A 9921-nucleotide genomic window follows, 5' to 3' on the forward strand; every position below is an offset into this window, starting at 1 on the left:
TATGACTTATTGGCCTAAAGGGAGGGAGTGTGTTCTCCTAGTAAGATTTCAAAGTTCAGAATCAGACCCGTCCAATTCTAACCTTCACCGTGGCCCCAGGATTCTTGCGTGGCTGGGGACATCCTGCACCTTCCGTGCTGTGTTTGTTCTTTGGAAATCAGGGGAAACCACCTTTCCCAGGAGTGTTAGGAGCCTTTAGTAAGAGTTTCACATAAAAGTCAGAAGAGATGGATTAAATACTATCATGACATATCGGATCCCCCTACAGGACCCTTTTCAGATTACTTCTAAGCCCCCGTGCCATTACCTGATTCAGGCCAGATTTAGCGACATGCATGTCAATAAAAATGATTATGAAACAGAGTTAAGAGTTATTGATCACTGGCAAAACAGTCCCATTGTTTTGTGTTTTGTGGCAAAACACAAAAAATGCAAGAAGGTGATTTTCCTGGAGGGGCAGTAAGGCCTCACCGAGCACCCCTCCCCCTCCAGCCATCTCCAAACGGACTTTCCTCTCACTTCAGGGGCAACGGATTTAGCTGTAACGTTATCGCTTTTTCCATATTCATCATCAAACCGACTTTCCTCTCACTTCAGGGGCAACGGATTTAGCTGTAACGTTATCGCTCTTGCCCTGTGATGACACTTTACGTTTTTGAAATGCTTTAAAATAATTTGACCAGTTTCTCCAAGTCAACATGGATTAAGAATCAGGGGGAGACAGACTGACTTAAAGACACAGCAGAGCCAGCGTGTGCTGACAAAATGCCTGCAGTCACTGGCAAAGCTAGCAGAGACGAATGTGGATGCACTTTTTACTGATTTCAAAAAAAAAAAAAATTAAAAGTAGTGTTATCATGTAAGGAAGAGAGCATCAGCTGCTGTTAGAAAGAGGAGATTCCTGACACAAAGTTAAAACAAAAGGTAAAGACAAGGTTTGCAACTGTGTGAACATTTATACAGGTTACACTTACTGTTTGCAAATAAAGAGCCACGTTAAAGCTCTACTAAAGTGTATCCATCGAAAGAAGTTGCCCTCACCTTGTTAAAATATTGTTCTGTGTGAAAGAGACATCTGGCTGGGTTTCCCATCCATAGGGCTAAAACAGTTAAGCATTTAATTGCTTAGAAAGTAATCCTATTATTTCAGATTTCGTGCATAATGAATTCTTTTCCTCCTAATTTGAGGACTTATGAAGGGAAATTGAGATTCTCTGGTAAATTTATTTTTGAAAAGGCACTTGACAGATGTTGTAACATCTAAGCAGCCCCGGTCTCAGGAAGAGGCTCTTAGCCGCAGATTGATGATCGGGTACCAGAGGGTGAATGTGTGAGACCCACATGACAGTCAAATGAGGTGATGTCTGCCTTTGGATCTGAGCATGAAATCACCATAAAAACAAGACTTTTGAGAAGCAGGACATAAATGAATACTTTGTTTCATCAAAACATCTGATATTTCTCAGAGGAAGGTGTGCATTTGAGGAAATGTCTCAGTCCCGAGCATTTAACAGTCAACTTGCACACCTATGAGATGTTTGGGGGAAACAGGGCATGCCTTTCTTTCACAATTTCTGTCACAAATGACTGGACCAGCAGGTGATTAGAAACAGAGGAGGGGAGAAAAGGACAGATCGGTGAGCGAAGGTGTTGGGTAGAGAGAGGAATTGCAGGCGCCACAGAGCTCCCGTGACGTAACGCAGGTGTCAGTAGGGATTTGTTGTTTGCATGGCTGGGGTGGATGGAGTGAAAGCTTTTGTGATCCCAGAGAAGGTCAATCAGTGCTTTTCCTGTAGACCCCTGACCCCACCACCTTGGATCACTGGGAAATGGGGAGTTCTGATTCAGTTGATTAATATGCCCTAAGTGAACCACTTAATTTCAGAAAAGTGTTCAAAGGCCCTAATAACATTCACACCACACAGACCCATCCAGCCATGATTGATGCGACTCTTTGGTGAGTCATAAAGCCCTTTAGGATAGTGCAGTGCCCAGGCATCATTTATCATTGCACAGTTCAGCAAAGGCATCTGCCAACTCTTGCTTTCAGATAACTTTGATTCTTGAAAAATAGGAATTTATTTTACTTACATTTTTATTCTTGCTTTTAGATAATGAAACATGCTATTATCCAATCTGTGCTTAAAGTTTTGACAGGAGAATTTTGTAGGAAGGGGCCACCACAGCGCTGACCTTTGTTGATGGGTTTGACCTTTGCTAAGTGGGATTCTGTTCAGTGGGCTGCTGGCAGCTCTGAGAACGGGATCCTCTGGAAGCGAGAATTGGCTGATTTAAGCCACAAGCAAAAAACTGAGATTTGGGAATTTATGTTATTGAGTTTCTCTTTGTGACCTTGCCTATACTTACAATTTAATGAGACTGACATCTTTTTTTTTCTTATACTTTTTAAACTTTTTCATTGCTCTTCAAAAACATTTTAGGAAGTTTTCATTATTTAGCTTTCAAATTTAGTAAAACATCTAAGGATCACTTAGTCACAACATCCAAGAAGCTGAGATTTATTCTCGCTCACCAGCCTCGTGCCTCTGACTTCTCAAGATGAGAACACACACACCAACATGCTTTCCCTGAATACCTACTACAATAAAGCTTATTTTTTTTCTGAGTTGCATCCTAGATCCTCTAAAGAATACTCTGACAGAGGATCTGCACACATTTTACCTAAATCAGGCTGGAAGTCATTAGCCAGAGAGGAAGGTTTCAAGAGGATGTTGAGCAAGGAGCTGGGTGATGATGAGGCAAGTGAAGGTGAAGAAACGTATGTCTAAGATGTTATTACGATGCCTTCAGATACAGTTCTCGTCCCAGCAGAAAACCCATCAGAGCCATGTGTACACCAGGTCCTGCAAAGCTGTTTTTCTGTCGCTGGAGGTGAGAGTCTGTCACATCATCTGCCTGGGAGAAAATTCTCATCGGAAGGTTGGTGTGTGGGGTGAAGAGCCAGCCTCCTTCCTCACCTGTGTTTTCCCTTCCTTCCCCCACAGAGCCCAGGCTCCTGAGGCAGATCCCCAGTTCTATGCAGTTATAGCCCTCTCGTTGCTGTGTTGCTTGCTTTCTTTTTTTGTTTTGTTTTAAGGCCTCATGCCGTGCAGCATGCAGGATCTTAGTTCCCTGACCATGGATCAAACCTGTGCCCCCTGCATTGGGAGCTCGAAGTTTTAATCACTGGACTGCCAGGGAAGTCCCAGTGTTGCTTTCTGTAACTGCCTGAAAAGACATCACTTCGTCTAGGGCACAATCTGATCCTGTTTGGTGACCCATTTGTTCCTACTACCTTGGAACCTACCTTGTCGTACCTACACATCAAATCATAACCCCCAAACGTTATCCTTGCTCTGACATATTAGACATGGCTGACCTTGCTCTGAGACAGCATAAGAATACCTAAGAAAGGAAGTTTGAAAGGAAGAATGAACAGAGGGAAGGACCATTTTCTGATAATTTGATTCACAAATAGAAAGGAATGGAAACTGTGGATGAGGACTGAACGCTGACAGATCTCTTACAACCATCCAGCATCTGCTGTATGGTACTCATCTGTCTTGTTAGATGACTATATGGAAATGGATTCGATTATTCCTTCTAATTAATAAATTAGCAACATCTGATGAATACCCAGAGTCCTGAGCAATGTGGGACACACACACCTACTATGTGCTAGGTCCTAAAACCAGTGCATAACAGAGGTTATCTCCTTTCATCACAAAGCAACCATGTGAGCTATAGATCGTCCACTTTCTATAAATGTAAAAATGGAAGCTCAGAAGCCTGCCTGGGGTCACGCAGCAGAGCCGAGATTCAACCTTGGATCTGAGTGATTTTAAAGTCTGTGATCTTCTCACGATGGGATACGGAAGAAGAACCTTAAGCTTTCCACTTAGAAATTTGGAGTGTGCAAAGAAGACAAAAGATCTACCCACAGGCAGCGAGCAGAGAACAGGGGCCCAGGCCCTTAGCATAATGGTGCCCAGGACACGGTCCCACCTCCTCAGGAACCCTAGTCCTCCAATGCTGGCAGGACATTGCCGTTATCTTTTATGCTGGGCCGCAAGCTCCTTGATTTTAGTTCATTTACTTTTACATCATCAGTGGCTCACACGAAGCTTAGCACATAGCAGGAGGTGCATACAGTGTATTAGATGAGATTATGATGTCAATTCTGTACTGTCAAATCCTAGAGGCCTTTTCCGTTCGTCCACAGATCTTGTTTCTTGGCAGCGCTTTCTCAGGCTCAGACCCGGTTTTATAAGCGTCTGGGACCCAGTCCGCGCATGCAGCCCCATCCCTTCCTTTGCTGACTGTTAAGGCTGCTCCCTTCACAAGTATCAGGGCTTGCTGTTGACATCTGATTCACATGTTTCAATTGTTTTTGCCTCTGCGAGAATTCTGGCTGGGGAATAACAAATACATGAGAATAAGTGAGGAAATAAAAAGGAGAAAGAAGGCGGGGGGAGCGTCACGTCCTATTTTTCACAAGAAAAGTTATAAATGCTGAATTGACATTCACTCAAAGAATAATGAGGTAAATCTATACGCAGCTGGTACCATCCCTGACACGTGTGATTTAATTCAGCCACGAGAAGGCCCAGCCAGTCAGCACCTAGGTGTTACCAGACTTATGAAATCTGCTCGGGGATGTGGAGAATGTGGAAGTGAGAATTTAACTCAAGGTGAACTCACAACTTTCTCTGTAAACACAAGGGCTTTAAAAGCTGCCATGCATCACCCTCTCTGCTTAATGTGCAAGCAGATATATCTAGGCTCGCAGCCACCAGGAGTAAGGAGAACTAGCTGTGTGCTGGTCCCACTGTCTATTACGAGGGCCCTTTGAAGCACAGACACCTGACTACGTCCCCCATCCAGAGGAAGCTCCAAGAAATCAAACCTTAAACCAGTCTGAGAATAAGTTGTTGGTGACTAAGTTTAATGATACTGTATCGTACATTCGAAAGCTGCTAAGAGAGTAGATCTTAAAAGTTCTCACCACAAGAAAAAAAGAATTTGTAACTGTGTAAGCTGATGGATGTTAACTAGATTTGTTGTGGTGATCATTTCACAGTGTACACAAATATCAAATCATTATGTTGTACACCTGAAACTAATATGTTATATGTCAACTATACTTTAATAAATTATTCTTTTGAAGGAATAAGACAATAATAAATAACAGAAAAACCCAGGCAGGGGCAATATGATCTAAGGTATGGCAGGCCATGTGAGGAGGGGATCTTATTCTAAGTACAATGAGAGCCACTGAAAGATTTTATTTATGTGAGTGATATGCTTTGATTTACCTTTCAGGAAGAAGAGAATATACCTTTTAGCAAGAAGGTGCTCAGTGAGGGATGATGGCAGCCTGGACCAGAATGGTAGCAGTGGAAACAGAGAAGTTGATGGAACGAGATACTGTGAAAGAAAAGCCAGCAGGATCTGCTAATTGATGGTATGGGGTAATAAGGGAAAGGAACGAGTAATGGAAGTTCCCAGGTTTGTGGCTTGAGCAACTGAATGAAGCCTGGCGCTTAAACAGGGTGGGTGGATTTGGAGGAAGTGGGTGAATCTGAGGGACATTCAGGAGGGAGAATGAGGAGGATGTGATATTACTGGATGTCAGAGGGGTGATGGAATTGAGGTTGGGGAGGAATGACTCCTAAGATATTGGCTTATACGCCTAAACAGATGGGAGTAAGATAGGAAACACCGGAGGAAGCCTGGGTTTGCAGAAGATAATAGCATGACTTTAGTTTGGTATTTGCAGGATCTGTAAATTAAGGGCCTTTGAAACATTCAAATGAAGAGGATGAGTAGGCAATTGGCTAAAGTTTTGGATCTCAAAGGAGACGTCTGGGCAGGAGATATATATGTGGGAGTTAGTTAATGATGTACAGTTGGTAACTGGAGTCATGAAAGTAGTTGAGATTGACTAGAACTGGTTTTATACAGTGAGCAGAGGACCCAGGTCCCAACCCCAGGGAACACCATGTAAAGCTCAGAACTTTCAGGTTTGGAAGACAATGGTGGCTGCCTAATTCTGAATCTTCCCACTTCCCCTCCCCAAATACCTATAAATCCAATAAGGAGAGCAAATAAAACCACACATGACCCACCTCTTCAGCAGTAAGAGGAGACAGAGAATACCATGACGCTCAAATGACCTGTAAGTAGAAAACTAATCAAATTCCAACAGCTCCTGTCCTCACCGCATCCACTCACCGCTGCAAACCTATGGGTGAGGACAGCAGGGGAAAGGAAGCTTAAGAGACTCAATAAAAAAAGAGCAGAGGGGTACAGAAGACAGAAAAGTTACCCCCAGAAAGAAAAAGTCCAATACAAAATACAGAATGCAAGTCAGGACTTGGTAATTCATAGCACTGGCTACAGGAAAGCAGCTGGAAAGTGTGTAGGAAAGGAAGTGGCCTCTTGGAGAAGCCGCCAAGTCTCCTCCTCTCTTCTGGGGGAGACTCAGCTCTACAGGGAAAGAAGGTACCTATTGGAGATGTGGCAGTGAGGAACAGAAGGAAATGAGGAGAAAATTACAGATCCTGCAGAAACATAAAGCATGCCAATGCCTCCTCCCAGCCTACTGAGGAAATGCGAGCAAAGAGGAAAGCCCAGACCACATCCATACAAAACTATTGTAAAATTAGAAAACAAAGTATTCTGACAGTGAAAATTCTCTCCAGAAAAACAACCGTGAAGCTGAAGAAAACTATAATGTAATACTTCAAACTGGATTAAATATGTTCAAACAGCATTTGGAGATTTGATGAAACATCTTGAACCAGAAATACAAAAATGAAGAACAAAAATGAGAAGAAAAAGATAAGATATGAAGCGGGAATACTGCACTCAGGAAAACAATAGGAAAATACAAAATCTTCTCAGAAACGAAGGTTCAATTACAAGGTATCCAAGGGAGAATAGATTCTAATGAAATTTTAATAAAGGATATTGAAGAAAAACATAGGGAAAAAATCAAGAGACAAAAAACTAGGTAAATTAAGATGTGAAATGGATCATAGAAAAAGTGGTTGAAATGGAGGGTGAAGTAGGTCCAATATTGTTATAGTTGGAGACCCTGCAGAGTATCAAAGCAATGGAACTAAACTAATATTTAAAATTATAATCCAAGAAAACTTCCTGGAAAAAACCAAACAAACCCTGAATCTATCTATTAAAAGGACCTACCGGCATCCATGTTCATAGCAGCATTATTCACAATAGCCAAACGGTGGAAGCAACCCAAGTCTGTCAATAGATGAATGGATAAATAAAATGTGGTGTATACATGCAATGGAATACTGTACTTAAAAGGGAAGGAAATTCTGACATAGGCTACAACATGGATGAACTTGAGGACATTAGGCTAAGTGAGAGAGGCCAGTCACAGAAAGACAAATACTTTATGGTTCCACTAATATGAAGAATCCAGAGTAGTCAAGTTCATAGACACAGGAAGTGAAACGGTGGTTGCCAGGGGGAGAGGTGGGATATGCGAGCTGTTGCTTCATAGGTATAGAGTTTCAGTTTTGTGAGATGAAAAGAGTTCTGAAGATAGTTTGTACAACAGTGTGAATGTACCTAACGGTACTGGACTCTACACTTAAAAAATGATTAAAATGGAAAATTTTGTTATTTGTATTTTCCCACATTAAAAAAAGCTGGGGGGGGGGTAACTAGGCACACTCAAAATGAACCTGAGACGATCAACTTTGAGATATCCTGGGGTATTTGTTATCTATTTTGGTATAACAAATTACCTCCAAATTTAGCAGCTTAAAATAGCAAACAACTATTATCTCACAGATTCTGTGAGTCAGGAATCTACCCGCAGCTTAGCTGGGTGCCTCTGCCTAAAGGTCTCTCCTGAAGCTGCAGTTAAGTTGTCAGCACTGAGTCTCACCTGAGGCTCAGTGGGATGAGACTGACCTAATAAGAGATGATTGGGGAAACTTGGGTAAAAGGACGGATGGTGAGCATGTCCCATATTTAATTGCAGATCCATGGCTAAAATAAAGATGAGATTATGGGTATAATAATAACATAGAAACATGTATGTTCTGAGAAAGTAGAAAGAATGCAACTCAAAATGGGAAGAGAAGGGAGAGAGAGAGAGGAAAGTAGAGAAAGCTTGTACGTTGCTGTACACAACGCGAGTCAAAGGACGCCTATTAAAGGATAGTGAGAGTGCGCATGTGCGGGTACAGACGTAACGGCACGCCGGGTCAAGGGTCAGCCTAGCAAGGTGGCGGCGGCGGGAGCTCGCCAGCTGGTGGCCTGGAGCTCTGTGGCGCCTCTGAGCCTGCCCCAGGGCACCCGGTGTTTGGGAGTCACGCACACTCGCCAGGATTGTGACGTTAAAGACTATAGGAAAATTCGAATTGTACGTCATCAGAAAGAGGTGAGTGAAAACTTTGCCATTGATTTGATAGCAGAGCCAATCTGAGTGAAGTTGAGAGTGATAGTGTGCGACGGCGGTGGGGGGCGCTTGGTCACATGAAAGTGTGTAAGCTGAACAAAGCAACAAAAACTGGGAGGTACAGTTATTGTGGGCTACAGTTCAGACAATATCACTGACAGAGTGAATCGCGCACGCTGGCTCTTTGAATCCTTTGGATGTATATCAAACACTACTCCCTGCTAATATAGAATATACCTTCTTTTTAAGTACATATGAATAGTCCTGAAAAATTATCGTATATTAGGGCAGAAGAAAATCATTGACAGGCTTCATTAAAGTCAGATGTTCCTAACAGTTTCTGAACACAATGCAAGAAAGCTAGAAATTAAAAACGAAACTAAAAACAAAAAAAAGGCACTTACACCTGGAACCTAAAAAAAAAATTTCTATTCGACAACTCTTGGGTTAAAAGGGAGTTAGAAACAGAAGTTACAGAATTTCTGAAAAGTTATGATAATGAAAAGTCCATAAAGCAAGAGCATATTACTTCTATTATAAGGATCAATGATCAGAAAAAAATTCATAGCCCTAAGCACCTATATCAAGTAAAAATTTTAAATGAAAATAAATGAATTGGATTCCCAGTTCAAAAATCTAGAAAAAAAAGGAACAATAAAATGAACTAAAAGTACAAAAAGATAATAAAGATAAATGCAGAGGTTACTGAGAGTGAAAACAAAAATAGTAGATCGAATCCATTAATCAGAATTCTGGTCCTTTGGGAAAAAAGTACAAAATGGACCACTAGCTAATTTAATCAAGAAGGAAATGTGATGACAGAAGCAGAGTCAGAGAGAGAGGTGGGGAGAGAGTGGGAGGGAAAGAGAGAGAGAGAGATTGAAATGAAGAGGCTACACTTCTGGCTTTGAAGATGAAAGAAGGGGCCACAAGCCCACAATGCAGGCAGCCTCTAGATGCTGGAAAAGGCAGGGAATAGATTCTCCCTTAGGGCTGTTAGAAGCAACGCAGCCCTTCTCTGGGGTATATACCTAGGAATAGAATTCCTGAGTCCTATGGTAACCTATGCTTAACCATTTGAGAACCTGCCAGGCTGTTTTCCAAAGTGGCTGCACCATTTCACATTTCCACCAGCAGTGTTTGTTCCAGTTCCTCCACATCTTCACCAATGCTTGCTGTTGTCTTTTTTATTTTATCCATCCTAGTGGGGGTGAAGTGATCTGTGGCTTTGATTTGCATTGCCCTAATAACTAATGATGTTGAGCATCTTTCAAAGTGCTTATTGACCATTTGTGTATCTCCTTTGGAGAAACGTCTATTCAAATTCTTTCCTCGTTTAAAAATTTGTCTCTCTTATTGTTGAGTCGTAAGAGTTCTTGATGAATTCTAGAGACAAGTCTTGTTCCTTTGTTTTGAACATCTTTGCCTGATTTTCATTTTCCTTGACTTTCTGTGTTGGTATCTGTGCATTGGACAAAACA

Source organism: Eschrichtius robustus, chromosome 1 (assembly GCF_028021215.1).
Source record: "Eschrichtius robustus isolate mEscRob2 chromosome 1, mEscRob2.pri, whole genome shotgun sequence".
Lineage (NCBI taxonomy): Eukaryota > Metazoa > Chordata > Mammalia > Artiodactyla > Eschrichtiidae > Eschrichtius > Eschrichtius robustus.